This window comes from Canis lupus, chromosome 1 (genome assembly GCF_011100685.1).
Source record: "Canis lupus familiaris isolate Mischka breed German Shepherd chromosome 1, alternate assembly UU_Cfam_GSD_1.0, whole genome shotgun sequence".
Classification (NCBI taxonomy): Eukaryota; Metazoa; Chordata; class Mammalia; order Carnivora; family Canidae; genus Canis; species Canis lupus.
In genome coordinates, this window is record NC_049222.1 from 116,210,929 (window position 1) to 116,226,936 (window position 16,008).

Consider the following 16,008-nt stretch of genomic DNA (forward strand, 5'->3'; position numbering starts at 1 on the left):
GCCCTAGGTGGCGGGGCACAGTGCGCCCCCACACCCCGGTTCAGGAAAGTTGTGAACTCAGTCTCCCAGAGCCTAAGGCAAGTTCTGTGGGAAAATGTAGCCGTTTTGACAGTGATGTTAGTTAGGCTCTTTGGTTTTGTGAGGGACTCAACACCAGCATTTGGGGCTGAAGAATCTTGTGTATGATGAACAGAGAAGGAAGCAAGACTGAGTTTCAAATCAGGTGTGTTCGGAAGCTGCAAGTCTTCTGTCTCCTTTGTCTTTCTCCAGACCTATAAAACTCTACCCCTCACCAGAAGAGCCTGAGGAAAGAAGTTTGCGCCATTTAAGCCTTAAAGTCATGGCCCAGAAGAATTGTCTTCCTTCTTTCCTAAAACGCCATCTTGTTTTTCATGACTTATGCTCAATATTTTGCCTAAAGTTCGCTATCCTAACAGGCGTCTCTGGGCAATTCTTCCCTTCTTCCTATTGCAGGGGTTGAGAGGGCTAAAGATATGCTTTCAAATAGCCCACTTACCGCTCTTTTCATCTCTCCCCTCCCCACTCCTCATGTATTTACTCAGGAAATTATTCCACACATCCCAAGAACTCAGTGGTCTGCACAGCTCCAATGGTGCAGAAATGCATGCCCCGGAGGAAATTGGAAAGCTTTGCAACTTGTGGTGTCATCTGGAATATTGATCAGCCTATGAGGCATAGGCACTACCAGCCAGAAGGACATAGGTCAGGAAAGAAGCAAGGCCTTGGAAGCCACCTAGTAGATCTGATATTAACCGTTAATTTCAAAATTGAGGGAAATGGGGAGAGGGATTTGAGTAGTTCAGTTTGGAGGGTGATTGGTGTTGGAGCTGTTTACCAACCATTTTATCAATCTGTAAGGCTCTAAGACCAACACATTCTCTTTGCATTTTAACATTTCTGAAATTGAGATGCCTTTTTTTTTCAACCAATGTTATATTCAATGTGATGAAATACACTAATATTGCCTATAGCATAGGCAGCAGTTTTTAAGGCCAGATGGGAGATAGTCCTGATACCTCACAGGAGGCGCCTGCTTTAGGAGGAATTTAAAAGGTTTGTGATTGAAGCCTTTAGCACAGAGATGTCGGTCAACAAGGTAGGAGTTTGGGCAGGGAGTTGATGGGAGATGAAGCACAAGGTTCATTGTTATTTCTAAAGGGTCCAGTTTATTTTATTTATTTTATTATTATTTTATTTATTTTTATTTATATTTTATTTTATTTTATTTTATTTTATTTTATTTTATTTTATTTTATTTTATTTTATTTTAGGGTCCAGTTTAAAGTTGAAACAGTTCAGGTAATGAAGATGTATGTGCAACTCTGGGTCAGCCTTCCCAGCTCTGTTCATCAGGGTGTGGTGTGGCCCACAAGTAAGGAGCTGATCTTCTTAACCTGAAGTTTGGGGACTCCCTGGACAAGTTCCTGGAGGTCCCTGAGCCCTCAATGTATGCTCAGTGAGTTGTATGTACAGTGTTGTATATTGGGGCCTAGCTGTATTTCTCTAGGGAACAGGTCCGAAATTTGGCTTAGGTCCCTAAAGAGATATATAACTCCTGTCTTAGCTCAGTATGCTATAACAAAATGCCATACACTTTGCAACAAACATTGTTTCATACAGTTCTGGGGTCTGGAAGCCAGATTCAGGATGCTAGCATGTTTGGGTTCTGGTAAGGACCCTTTTCTAGGCTGCAGACTGGCAGCTTCTTGTATCCTCACGTGACCCAAAGAGAGTGCTCTGGTCCCTTTGTTGTCTTATAAAAGCACCAGTCACATTCATGAGGGCTCTACACTCATGGCCTAATTGTCTTGCAGAGGCTCCACCTCCAAATACTGTCATATTGGGTATTAGATTTCAACATGTGATTTTGGGAAGAAACAATATCAAACCCCCAAAAGTGTTAAAAACTCCTAGATGATGCTGTTAAGAACTGGCAAGGGTGTTTGAAATAATCTTGCCCTAAATTGGTATCCTATAATGAATACATAACTAAGTAATTCATGGTTTGTATATACCATAGACCTTGGTACAGCCATAAATCATATTTAATTGTTCACAATTACTTACAGTTGAATATAGACTGGATATTTGATAATGTTAAGGACTTATTGTTAATTTTCTTAGGTTGTGGGTGGCCAGCCACGGACTAGATAGAGTAATTAAACCAAACCAGGCTCGGACTTGCGTCCCTCATTCACTCAAAGGGCTTGGGAGCCCAAAGGGTAAATAGTTGGTTGATGCTTGAGAAAGGGCTTGAGCAATGGTTTTCAGAACTCGCTTTTATGTGATTGCCAACGTAACACAATAGATAAATCTATTCTGGCCTGGTCATAAATTTAAATAGGGGTCTGTGCTGTTCTTGCTGGTCTGTTAACCATATATAATAATGTTCCTTTGAAGTATATACATCTGGAGCAACAAGCTTATCTATTAACCAAGGTCTTCTGGCGCCAGTGGGTCTGTCTTGCATGCTGATAAAGGGGAAGCTGGGAGGGTTTCACAAACATGCTAAGAATAGATACTTCCTTATCTTTGTTTTGCTTATGCTATGTAATGTTGTAGAACCCTGAATAAAGCTGACACTGCTTGGACATAATCCACTGTGTCCCTTCTGTCCTCATTTCTTTACTTTTATTTCCCCATCCCCTTTCCCTCAGGACCCTGATCGTGTTGCTGCAGAGCGAGCAACATTAGGTGTGGTGCCATTTTGTTAGGTACCATTCCTTAGAGAGGTAACCCAAACTATTTAGAGCTGAAATGCCATCATATCTAATTTAAAGTAGTTCAGGAATATACATAAATCACATATAGTAGTCATTAAATATGAACAGTCATTAAATATAGGTGATGATTATGTGCTTGTTCGTTGCTTTCCTTTGTATGTTTGAAAACGTTCACAATAAAACATTTTTAAAATCATAGGTGCATTAAAAATGATTTTATATTTTAGAACAGTTTTAGGTACATAGCAAAATTAAGAGGAAGGTCCAGAGATTTCATATATTCTCCCTGCCCCACACATGCACAGCTTCCCTTCTTATCAACATCACCCACCAGAGTGATACATAGTTGATGAACCTGCATTGCTATATCATATACTCAAAATCCATAGTTTACATTAGAGTTCACTCTGTGTTGTACACTTGTTTAGACAAGTGTATAGACATGTATCCATTATTATAGTATCATACAGAGTATTTTCACTTCCCTAAAAATATCCTCTATGCTCCACCTATTCTTCCCTCCTCCCCCACCCCTAACCCCTGGCAATCACTGATCTTTCTACTGTCTCCATAGTTTTGTTTTTTCCACAATGTCATATGGTTGGAATCATACTGTATGTAGCCTTTTAAGGATCACTTAGTAAATGTGCATTTAAGTTTCCTGCATGTCTTTTCATGGCTTGACAGTACATTTCTTTTTAGTGCTGAATGATATTCTGTTGTCTGGATGTAGCAGTTTATTCATTAACCTACCAAGTTTTTTTTTTTTTTTTTTTTTAAGATTTTATTTATCTATTCATGAGAGATACAGAGAGAGAGGCAGAGACATAAGCAGAGGGAGAAGCAGGCTCCATTCAGGGAGCCCAACATGGGTCTCAATCCTGGGTCTCCAGGATCACACCCTGGGCCGAAGGATGTGCCCTGGAGAGGGAATAGCTCCTTAAGATGTCTTTCTCTATTTGTTACAGTTCTGTGGGATTCCTCGATGCAAGCCCTACTGGCCACCAGAGTGCCGGTGTTCTCTGGTGGCACCCACAAAAGGTGTGCCCAAGCTCCTTTCCAGGAGATAGCAGATACCCTGATGAAAGCAGAGGGAACAGATGAAGATGGTACCTGCTGGGCTCTACAGTCTTGGTGTTACTGAACAATCTATCACAGCTACTAATTCAGGAAATAAATGGTAAGTCTTGGTTCACTGCCTCAGCCAACTGCTCCATTCTGGGGAATCCCCAAGAGGATGGATAAATTGAAAGCATAGCTCCTTGCTGTGTTTGCCAGCACTGTTGCTGAACAAACTTGGATAGAGTCATTGCAAGAGAAGCCAGTAACTCAAGAGATGAGGGTTTGGAAAAGAGAAATTTATTCTGGGTGCCAGCAGCTGGGGGAGGTGGCAGGCTCAAGCATTAGCCCAACCTCTCTGCCTGCAATACTGACATCTAGATTTTTATAAGGAGAGGTTGGGAGGATATGTGCAAGAGAGCAGATGGTGATCATGGGTAGGGGTTGGTAAGTGATCATGGGCATGGAAAGGGACGTGTGAGGTGTGCTCTTCTAGGCATTCCAGTTGCTGTTAGGATTTTTCTGGCCTGGTGGTGGGAATGTGCCAGTCATTGTCAATGCCACAAGAAGGGGCGATAAGAAAGATCTGTTGAGGTCTAGTTTAGCAAAAGTCCTCACTGACATTTGGAGAGTAACTGGTAGGCCTCTAAACATGTGTAAAATACCTGCCCCATAGGCTAAAGCTTTCAGTTTTCTTTCACAGAAAAAAAGCAAACTGTTTTCTTTCACAGAAAGATAGGGTGCATTTCAGTCATCTGCTGGGCTCTGTGAAGGTAAATAGTACATCTTTCCAAGCCCTTGAAGAATTGTTTCTCTTACAGCCTCATGAGTCTCATGGATGAAAGGCCTGTTGGCTTTCAAAACTTTTGGGGGCTTGTTTCTTAGGCGCAGGTCTTAAAATTTGGGATACCAGGTATGAAGTTAAAATCCTTTGCTCCTCAGGAAGAAGCTTGGAGTTATGGGTTCCTTCCTTATTTTGGTTGTTGTGCCGGGCATGAGGTGTATGGTGAGATTGTGTCTCAGACTCTCCTACCCACTCCAATGTAGGTTCTTTCTTTTTCACCCAATGTGTGGGAATTGCTTAGCTATATTTTGAGTTTCTTTCAAAGATGTTACCATCCTGAACTGGAACCTCATTCTCTTTTCTTTAAGGGTAGTGCATGTTCAAAGCCAGAGAGCTCTATTGCCTTGTCCTATAGAATCTCAGAAGTCCAACATATTTCCTTCATTCCATTCCATTTTCTCTGTCCCATTTAGGCCCAACTGGCAGTGCTTCCACTGGTATAATCCCATCTCTAGTCCTGACTTCAACTGAGAAGCTGGATTAAAGCCATTGGTAATCTCTTTATGGAGTGATTGTTGAGCTACACACTCTTGGTGTTCTCTCTAGAACATACTTTCTCACTTTTTGGCAATATGGATAGGCTGGGAATTTTCCAGATCTTCAAGTTCTATTCCTTTTTGCTTAACAATTTCAATTTATCTCTCTTTTTTTTTCTTGCATTTTACAATAAGCAGTAAGAAACCAGGCTGTACCTTCAACACTTAGCTTGGAAATCTCCTTAGCTAAATATCCAAGTTCTACCACAGAGCACTAATTCAACTATTTGTCACTTTATAATAAGGATCACCTTTCATCCAGTTTCCTAGAGCATGTTCATAATTTCCATCTGAGAGCTCACCAGAATCACCTTTAATATGTACCTTTCTACCTACCAATAGTCTCCTTAATGCAATCTAGGCTTTTTCTAACATGCATCTCAAAATTCTTCCAACTTCTGCCCATCACCCAGTTTTAGGTATTTGTTACAGAAGCACTCCCAGTTCATAGTACCAAAATCTGTCTGTAGTAGTCACTGTCCTGCATAATCTGTCATCATTTCCCATTGCTTACTGGATGATGCCTGAACTTTGCTGTGTTTTCCACACCAACTACTTCATCATCTGGCTGCTGATTATCTAAGCATATCTCTCTAGACTTCATGTGATATTCTTGTTCTACACAATCCCCATTCATTCTGCCACTTTTCTGACAAACTATTTGCGTTTCTTTTTACCTAAAATAAAAATATGTTACTCTACTCCCAATTCACATGGGATTTATTTAATTTGTCTATATTTACTTAGAGAAGTCTTCATGCCCTCCCCAGAGATAGGTCTCTCTCTCAAAGCTTTCTACTGCATTAAAAATATTTACTGTAATGACTTTTCCCCTTTAAAATAATTTCTTTGAGATTATACATGCTTTTTGTAACATATTTAAAAATACAGAGATGTGGGGGGCCTGGGTGGCTTACTCCGTTAAGCATCCCACTCTTGGTTTTGGCTTAGGTCATGGTCTCAGGGTCGTTGGATCAAGCCCATGTTCGGCTCAGCGGGAAGTCTGCCTGAGATTCCCCATCCCCACCACCCTCACTTCTCCCCCAGCTCATGGGTTTAAGCATTCTCTCCTTCTCAAAGAAATAAAATCTCAAAAAATACAGAGATTTAACTTTTTTTAAAACTCAAGTGCAAAAAAAAAAAAAAAAAAAAACCTCAAGTGCAGATTCCCTTGTTATCCCTATCTATAAACCCTTCAAGTTTACATTATTCTTTCTTTTTTTTAAAGATTTATTTATTTATGATAGACACAGAGAGAGAGAGAGAGAGAGAGGCAGAGACATAGGCAGAGGGAGAAGCAGGCTCCATGCCGGGAGCCTGATACGGAACTCAATCCCGGGACTCCAAGATGCGCCCCTGGGCCAAAGGCAGGCGCCAAACCGCTGAGCCACCCATGGATCCCCAAGTTTACATTATTCTTAAGTTTAAGTGTCTCCATGTAAAAAATAAAACACAAACGGTCTTGGTTTTTGTTGCTTTCACTTTAAATTTACATAAGAATATTGCATAATAGACATTTTAAACTTTTGAAACATTTTTTATTTTTATTCATCTAAGTTTTTATGCATACATCCTGTCTCCCTATTTAGATTATTAGCTTCTTGCCAGTATAAACTCTTGCATATAGTAATATTACTGCTGATTACTAATATAATATTTCATTGAAGCTAAGATGCCATTGACAGTGTGATGAACCATTTATTTTTTGTACCTCTGAAAAAGAAAAATCATGAAGAAAAAACACTGCTACTTAAACTACAACACACCACTGGCTGTAAATGAATCCTAATTTCAGATATCTTTGAATATGAAAAACATGTCTTTGAATAGGTGAATCTCAATAGCTATAAAATAAGTGCTTGTTTAGTTTGTTTTACTGTGTATATATTTGTGTTGTGTGAAAGACAGATGAAAAAGTTTATAAATATTACAGGAAACAGCCTTAAAATTTTATTTCATGAAAATTCCTTTTTTTTTTAATTTTTCATTTTTTTGGAAAGTTTTTTATTTTTATTTTTTAAAAAATATATATATTATTGGAGTTTGGAGTATATATATATTATTGGAGTTTATAATATATAGTATATAATATATATATTATTGGAGTTTGATTTGCCAACATACAGTGTAACACTCAGTGCTCATCCCGTCAAGTGCCCCCCTCAGTGCCTGTCATCCAGTCACCTCATCCCCTCCCCACCTCCCCTTCCACTACACCTTGTTCATTTCCCAGAGTTAGGAGTCTTTCATGTTTCGTCACCCTCTCTAATTTTTCCCACTCATTTTCTCTCCTTTAAATTCTTTATTAAATTCCCATTGCTTCTTGACAATGTGAATAATATAACTTTCCCCTTTGAAATTAGCACTGTGTGCTTTTTTATTTTTAATTGAAGTGTAGTTGACATATATCATATATAGTTGGCAGGTGTACAACATAGTGATTTGACAATAATATACATTATGAAATACCACAATAATTGGTTACCATCTGTCCACCATACAAAGTTATTATAATGTTACTGACTATATTCTCTGTGCTGTACTTTTCATTTCTGTGACTTATTATTTTATAACTGGAAGTTTGTACCTCTTAATCTCCTTTATCTATTTTGCCTGTCCACTCCCTCTTTCCCTTCTGGCAACCACCATTTTATTCTCTGTATTTATTTATAAGTCTGCTTCTGTTTTTTTGTTGGTTTTGTTTTTTAGATTCCACATATCAGTGAAATTATATGGAATTTATCTTTCTTTCTCTGACTTATTTCATTTAACATGATGTTGTCAAGTCTATCCATGTTATTGCAAATGGCAAGACATCATTCTTTTTTTATGGCTGAGTAACATTCCATTGTGTATATATGCCACATCTTTTTTTTAAAGTTTTTATTTAAATTCTAATTTGTTAACATATAGTGTAATATTAGTTTCAGGTGTATAGTTTAGTGATTTAACACTTACAACATCTGATGCTCACCAAAACAAGTACATGCCTTAATCCCCATCACCTATTTCACCTATCCCACCACCCACCTCCATTCTGGTAACCATCAGTTCTCTGTAGTTAAGAGTCTGTTTCTTGGTTTGCTTCTCTTTTTTTTTTTCCTCTTTGCTCATTTGTTTTATTTCTTAAATTCCACATATGTGTGAAATCATATGGTATTTGTTTTTCTCTGACTGACATATTTCACTTAGCATGATACTCTAGCTCCATCCATATTGTTGCAAATGGCAAGATTTCATTCTTTTATATGGATGAGTAATATTCCACTGTGTATGTGTATGTGTGTGTATACACATCAATTGCATCTTTTAAAAAAGTTTTTACTTAAATTCTAGTTAGTTAACATATAGCATAATGTTGGTTTTAGAAGTAGAATTTAGTGATTCATCACTTATGTATAATACCCAGTGCTCATCACAACTGCCCTCTTTAATACCTATTATCCATTTAGCCTCTCCCCTGCCCACCTCCCTTCCAGCAATGCTCAGTTTGTTCTCTATTGTTAAGAGTCTCTTATGACTTGTTACCCTCTCTCCTTTTTTCCTCTCTTCCCATATGTTCATCTGTTTTGTTTCTTAAATTCCACATGAATGATATCATACAGTATTTATCTGTCTGACTGACTTATTTCACTTAGCATAACTCATCTAGCTCCATCCACATCATTGCAGATGGCAAGATTTCATTCTTTTTGATGGTTGAGTAATATTCCATTCTATATATAAACCACATCTTCTTTATCCATTCATCAGTCAATGGACATTTAGGGTCTCACCATAGTTTGGCTATTGTTGATAGTGCTGCTATAAACTTTGGGGTGCATGTACCTCTTCAAATCTGTATTTCTGTATCCTTTCGGTAAATACCTCATAGTGCAATTGCTAGATTGTAGGGTAGTTCTATTTTTAACTTTTTGAGGAACTTCCATACTGTTTTCCAGAGTGATTGTACTAGTTTACATTCCCACCAGGAAGGTAAGAAGTTTCTCCTTTCTCCACATCTTTGCCAACACCTGTTGTTTGTGTTGTTAATTTTAGCCATTCTGACAGGTTTGAAGTAGTATCTCGTCATGGTTTTGATTTGTATTTCCCTGATGATGAGTGATATTGAGCATCTTTTCATGTGTCTGTTAGCCATCCACCTGTCTTTTTTGGAAAAATGTTAATTCATGTCTTTTGCCCATTTCTTAACTGGATTATTTGTTTTTTGGGTATTGAGTTTGATAAGTTCTTCATAGATTTTAGATACTAACCCTTTATCAGATATGTCATTTGCAAATGTTTTCTCCCATTCTATGGGCTTTTTTTTTTTTTAGTTTTGTTAATTGTTTGCTTTGCTTTGCAGAAGTTTTAATGAAGTCCCAAAGTTCACTTTTGTTTTTGTTTCTCTTGCCTCCAGTGATGTATCTAGTAAGAAGTTGCTATGGCCAAGGTCAAAGAGGTTGCTGCCTATGTTCTCTAGGATTTTGATGGTTTCCTGTCTCACATTTTACGTCTTTCATCCATTTTTAATTTATTTTTGTGTATTGCATAAGAAAGTAGTCCAGTTTCATTCTTTTGCATGTTGCTTTCTAGTTTTCCCAACACCATTTGTTGAAGAGAGTTTTTTTTCCATTGGATATTCTTTCCTGCTTTGTTGAAGATTAGTTGACCAGATAGTTTTGGGTCCATTTTTGGGTTCTTTATTCTGTACCATTGATCTAGGTGTCTGTTTTTGTGCCAATACCATATGCTCTTGATGACTTTGTAATATAGCCTGAAGTCCAGAATTATGATGCCTCCAGTTTTGTTTTTCTTTTTCAGGATTGCTTTGGGCATTCAGAGTCTTTTGTAGTTCCATACAAATTGTAGGATTGGGGGAATCCCTGAGATATGAATAGATATTAACTCTTCTTTAAATGTCTGGTAGAATTCCCCTGGGCTTAAGAATTTTGTTTGTTGGGAGATTTTTGATTACTGATTCAATTTCTTTGCTGGTTATGAGTCTGTCCAAATTTTCTATTGCTTCCTTTTTCAGTTTTTGTAGTTTTTAAGTTTCTAAGAATGTGTCCATTTTTTTCCAGATTGCCCAGTTTGTTGGCATATGATTTTCATAGTATTTTCTTATAATTGTTCATATTTCTGTAGTGTTGGTTTTGATCTCTTCTCTTTATTTATTTATTTGTTTGTTTATTTTATTTATTTATATTTATTTATTTTATTTTATTTTTTTTTTTGATCTCTTCTCTTTCATTCATGATTTTATCTCTTTGGGTCCTTTCTCTTTTCTTTTTGTAAGTGTGGCTAGGGGTTTATCAATTTTATTAATTCTTTTGAAGAACCAGCTCTTAGTTTTGTTGATGTGTTCTGGCTTTTGTGTTGATGTTTTCTCTATGTCATTTACTTCTGCTCTAATCTTTATTATTTCCCTTCTTTTGCTGGCTTTAGGCTTTATTTGCTGTTCCTTTTCTAGCTTCTTTAGGTATAAGGTTAGGTTGTGTATTGGAGACGTTTCTCATTTCTTGAGGTAGGCCTGGATTGCAATATACTTCCCTCTTAGGACTGCCTTTGCAGCCCAAAGGTTTTGGACTGTCATGTATTCATTTTTATTTGCTTCCATGTACTTTTTAATTTCTTCTTTAATTTCCTGGTTAGTCAATTGATTCTTCAGTAGATGTTCTTTAACCTCCAGGTATTTGTGGTCTTTCCAAATTTTTTCTTGTGGTTGACTTCCAAGTTTCATAGCATTGTGGCCTGAGAATATGCATGGTATGATCTTGATTTTTTTTTTTTTGTACTTGTTGGCAGCTGATTTGTGACCCAGTATGTGATCTATTCTGAAGAATGTTCCTGTGTTCTGAGTGCACTCAAGAAGAATGTGTATTCTACTGCTTTAGGATAAAATGTTCTGAATATATCTGTTAAGTCCATCTTGTCCAGTTTGTCATTCACAGCCAGTTTCCTTGTTGATTTTCTGCTAAGATATCTGTCTACTGCTGTAAGTTGGATGTTAAAGTCCCCTACTATTATTGTATTATTATCCATGAGTTTCTTTATATTTGTTGATTTATATAGGTAGGTGCTCCCAAGTTGGGGACATAAATATTTACAATAGTTAGATCTCCTTGGATGGATAGACCACTTAGTTATGATATAATGCTCTTCATCTCTTATTATAGTCTTTGTTTTAAAATATAGTTTGTTGGGATGCCTAGGTGGCTCAGCAGTTGAGTGTCTGCCTTTGGCTCAGGGCATGATCCCAGGGTTCCGGGATCGAGTCCCACATCGTGCTCCCTGCATGGAGCCTGCTTCTCCCTCTGGCCTGGGTATCTGCTTCTCTCTCTTTCTGTGTCTCTCATGAATAAATAAACAAAATCTTAAGAAATATAGTTTGTCTGATATGAATATGACTACTCTGGCTTTCTTTTGATGTTCTTTAGCATGATAGATAGTTTTCCATCTCCTCACTTACAATCTGAAGTTGTCTTTAGGTCTAAAATGAGTCTTTTATAGGCAGCATATAGTAAGTTTAGTCATTGTGTTAACCTGTAGAGTTGGTGTTTCTTCTGATGTTCTCTGGTCCTTTCTAGTTTCTGTTGCTTTTCTTTTTTTCCTTACTCAGAATCTCCCTTAATATTTCTTGTGGGGCTGGTTTAGTGGTCTGAACTCCTTTAATTTTTGTCTGAGAAATTCTTTATCTCTCTATTCTGAATGACAGTCTTGCTGGAGAAAGTATTGTTGGCTGCATATTTTTCCCGTTTAGCACACTGAATATATCCTGTCACTCTCTTCTGCCCAGCCAGGTTTCTGTGTACAGATCTGCTATGAACCTGATTGGTCTTCCCTTGTAGGTTAAAGACTACCCCCTTCCCTTCCTGCTTTCAGGATTCTTTCCTTGTCTGTGTATTTTGTGAATTTGACTATGACTATGATATGCTTTGATGATGGTTGGCTTTTTCTGAATTTAATGTGAGTTCTCTGTACTTCTGGATTTTGATGTCTGTGTCCCTTCCCAGATTAGGGAAATTTTCAGATATAATTTGGTCAAATAAACCTACTGTCCTGTTTTCTCTCTCTTTTTCTGGGACTCCTGTGATATGAATGTTATTCTATTTTAATAAGCTGCTGGGTTCCCTAAGTCTGCCTGCATGATCTATTACCTCTTTTCAGCTTTATTATTTTTGATACTGTTATCTTCGATATCACTGATTTATTCCTCTCCTTTGCCCATCCTCATTTTTATGGCATCTATTTGAATGCCAAAAATTTGCATCTCAGTTATAGCATTTTTAATTTTGGCCCGACTAGATTTTAGTTCTTTTATCTTGGTGTCACTAGGGATTCTCTAGTGTCTTCTATGCTTTTTTCAAGCCCAGCTAGTATCCTTATAATTGTTGTTTTAAATTCTAGTTCAGGCATCTTACATGTATCTGTTTTTATTTTTTTATTTTTTTATTTTTTATGATAGTCACACAGAGAGAGAGAGAGAGAGAGGCAGAGACACAGGCAGAGGGAGAAGCAGGCTCCATGCACCGGGAGCCCGACGTGGGATTCGATCCTGGGTCTCCAGGATCACGCCCTGGGCCAAAGGAAGGCGCCAAACCACTGCGCCACCCAGGGATCCCCCACATGTATCTGTTTTAATTAAATCTCTGGCTATTATTTCTTCCTGTTCTTTGTTTCGGGCTAAATTCCGTATCTTGTCATTTTTTTTTGGGGGGGGGAAGCAAAATTTAAAAAAAAGGAAGCTAGATTCTAGGTGTGTTTTGGTCTGCTTGTTACAAGAAACTTGATTGAAAAAAGGTAGAAGGGGCATGAGGGTGGCTCAGTGGTTGAGCATCTGCCTTTGGCTCAGGTCATGATCCTGAGGTCCTGGGATCGAGTCCCATATCAGGCTCCCCAGAGGGAGCCTGCTTCTTCCTCTGCCTGTGTCTCTGCCTCTCTCTGTGTCTCTCATGAATAAATAAATAAAATCTTTAAAAAAAGGTAGAAAAAGAAAAACAATTAAGCATTTTAAAATATGTAAAATAAAATTAAAAAACTGCTCTTTCTTTATAAAAACAAAGACAAAAATAAAATGAAACAAGCCCTTTATCTGATAGGTCATTTGCAAATATCTTCTCCCGTTCTGTAGGTTGTCTTTTAGTTTTGTTGACTGTTTCTTTTGCTGTGCATAAGCTTTTTATCTTAATGAAGTCCCAATAATTCATTTTTGCTTTTGTTTCCCTTGCCTTCATGGATGTATCTTGCAAGAAGTTGCTGTGGCCAAGTTCAAACAGGGTGTTTGCCTGTGTTCTCCTCTAGGATTTTGATGGATTCTTGTCTCACATTTAGATCTTTCATCCATTTTGAGTTTATCTTTGTGTTTGGTGTAAGAGAATCGTCTAGTTTCATTCTTCTGCATGTGGATGTCTAATTTTCCCAGCACCATTTATTGAAGAGACTGTCGTTTTTCCAGAGGATAGTCTTTCCTGCTTTGTCGAATATTAGTTGACCAGTGAGAATGGTGAAAATTAACAAGACAGGAAACAACAAGTGTTGGAGAGGATATGGAGAAAGGGGAACCCTCTTGCACTGTTGGTGGGAATGTGAAGTGGTGCAGCCACTCTGGAAAACTGTGTGGCAGTTCCTCAAAGAGTTAAAAATAGAACTGCCCTACGACCCAGCAATTGCACTGCTGGAGATTTCCCAAAGATATAGATGCAGTGAAACACCGGAACACCTGCACCCCAATGTTTATAGCAGCAATGTCCATAATAGCCAAACTGTGGAAAGAGCCTTGGTGTCCATTGAAAGATAAATGGATAAAGATGTGGTACATGTATACAATGGAATATTACTCAGCCATTAGAAATGACAAATACCCACCATTTGCTTCGACATGGATGGAACTGGAGGGTATTATGCTGAGTGAATAAGTCAATCGGAGAAGGACAAACATTATAATGTCTCATTCATTTGGGGAATATAAAAATTAGTGGAAGGGAATAAAGAGGAAAGGAGAGAAAATGAGTGAAAATATCAGTGAGGGTGACAAAACATGAGACACACCTAACTCTGGGAAACGAACAAGGGGTAGTGGACAGGGAGGTGGGTGGGGGCTGGGGTGACTGGGTGATGGGCACTGAGGGAGGCACTTGGTGGGATGAAGACTGGGTGTTATGCTATATGTTGGCAAATTGAACTCCAATTAAAAAAAATTAAAAAGAAAAGAAACAGGCCAACCCAAAGGAAGCTAGATCCTGTTTCCCCTAAAGCTGAAGCTTTGTAGCCTTCTATGATCAGTAGACTTGATGTGGGTGAAGGGTTTGTACTTTTCTGGGGGAGACACCTGTTTCTCTGATTCTAAGGTGGAATTGCCCTAGTGGAAATCTGACTGCAGGGTGCGGAGGGGATGCGGGGGGTGGGGGGTGGGGGGGGGGTGGGGAGGGTGGGGAAGGAACACGACCTTGGTGTAGCAGCTCTGTTCTCTGTTCTCCACTTGGTGGTGCTGTTTAGCTCACTGAGGTCGTTCAAGCTGGTGGGTGCTGGGAGAAAATGACTGCCCAGTTCTCTCCAGAGTGGGAAATGCCTGCCACCCCTCCTCAGGAAGCCCTCACAGAAGTGCAAACAGTGACCTCTCCTCTGTCCCTGGTTTCTGTCAGATTCGGCTTCCACCCTGTGTCCTAGCTGTCTGCCTGCCAAATGGCACAGCACTCCTATGTTGTATCTTAGGCACAGTTGTGTTTCAAAACCCCACAGTTCAGAGACCCCTGTGGTGTGGACTGGTATGATCCTCTGGGGTAGGATCTCCCTGTGCTGTGGCCAGTGCTGGCTTGTCCCAGAAAACAGTTGCACCACCATGCAGCAGTTCAGTTTCTGATAAATCAAAACTTAGACCTGACACCAGGGATTGATGCCTTCAGCAGGTGTCTTTGTTCCTATACTGGTGAGCTGGGGTGGGGCCTGCAGGGTCCTCTGCCTGTGGAGAGGCCATATCTTCTCTCCCAAATCCACTCCAAACAGTAGAACCACTTCTCCCCATGTGATCTGGGGATCCTCAGGCTGCCCACCCTGGGGCTCCACCCTACTTCCTCACTGGAGCACCACTCATCTCCCCAGGACTGGTGCTGGCGATGTCCCAGACCTCCAGAAACTCAGACTTGGCACTCTACTGTTTATAAAAAACTGGCATTGTAACCCTCACCTTTTTTCCCTGGCAATGGTTTGGGGGATAGTCTTCTTGAGCAGTCCCATGCATGTGTTTTCACTTTTTTTTTTTCCCCTTTTCCACACTTTCTCTCCCTCTCCTCCTTCTCTTTTGCTACTCCCTCCCTGATCATGGCTCTGTTCCCTGTGCAGCAGTCACGCTTTTATCCCCTGAATCAACTCTACAGTTCCTATCTTCCACAGATCGTTTTTCTAGTTTATTGAGATGTGCAGTTTTATTCTCTAAGACTTCCTGTGGATTTCTTGGGTGTTCAGAATGACTTGATATTTATCTAGCTGTGTTCAAGGGAGGAGGCAAGCTTAGGGTCGCCCTACTCCTCTACCATCTTGACTCTTTCCCCATATACATCTTCTTTATCCATTCATCAGTCAGTGGACACTTGGGCTTTTTCCATAATTTGACTATTGTAAATAATGCTGCTATAATCATCAGGGTACATGTATCCCTTTGAATTAATATTTTTGTATTCTTTGTATACTGCATCTTTTTTTATCCATTTATCTGTTGGTGGGCATTGAGGTTGCTTCCATATCTTGGCTATTATAAATAATGCTGCAATAAACATAGGGGTTCATATATCTTTTTGAATTAATGTTTTGGTTTTTTTCAGGTAAATATCCAGAAATGGAATTACTA

The 16,008-nt window shown here is 38.9% G+C and overlaps 1 protein-coding gene across 1 annotated transcript in view; it reads left to right on the top strand.

Moving 5' to 3' along the window:
- The first annotated feature begins 83 nt into the window (after positions 1–83).
- The window catches only part of ZNF570 (zinc finger protein 570), a 132,122-nt gene continuing 116,197 nt past the window's right edge, over positions 84–16,008 (top strand). Inside the window, exons 1-2 of the mRNA XM_038529108.1 lie at positions 84–223; positions 3,713–3,924. The gene's annotated coding sequence lies outside the window, so the exon portion shown is untranslated. The remainder of the gene's footprint in view (positions 224–3,712; positions 3,925–16,008) is intronic.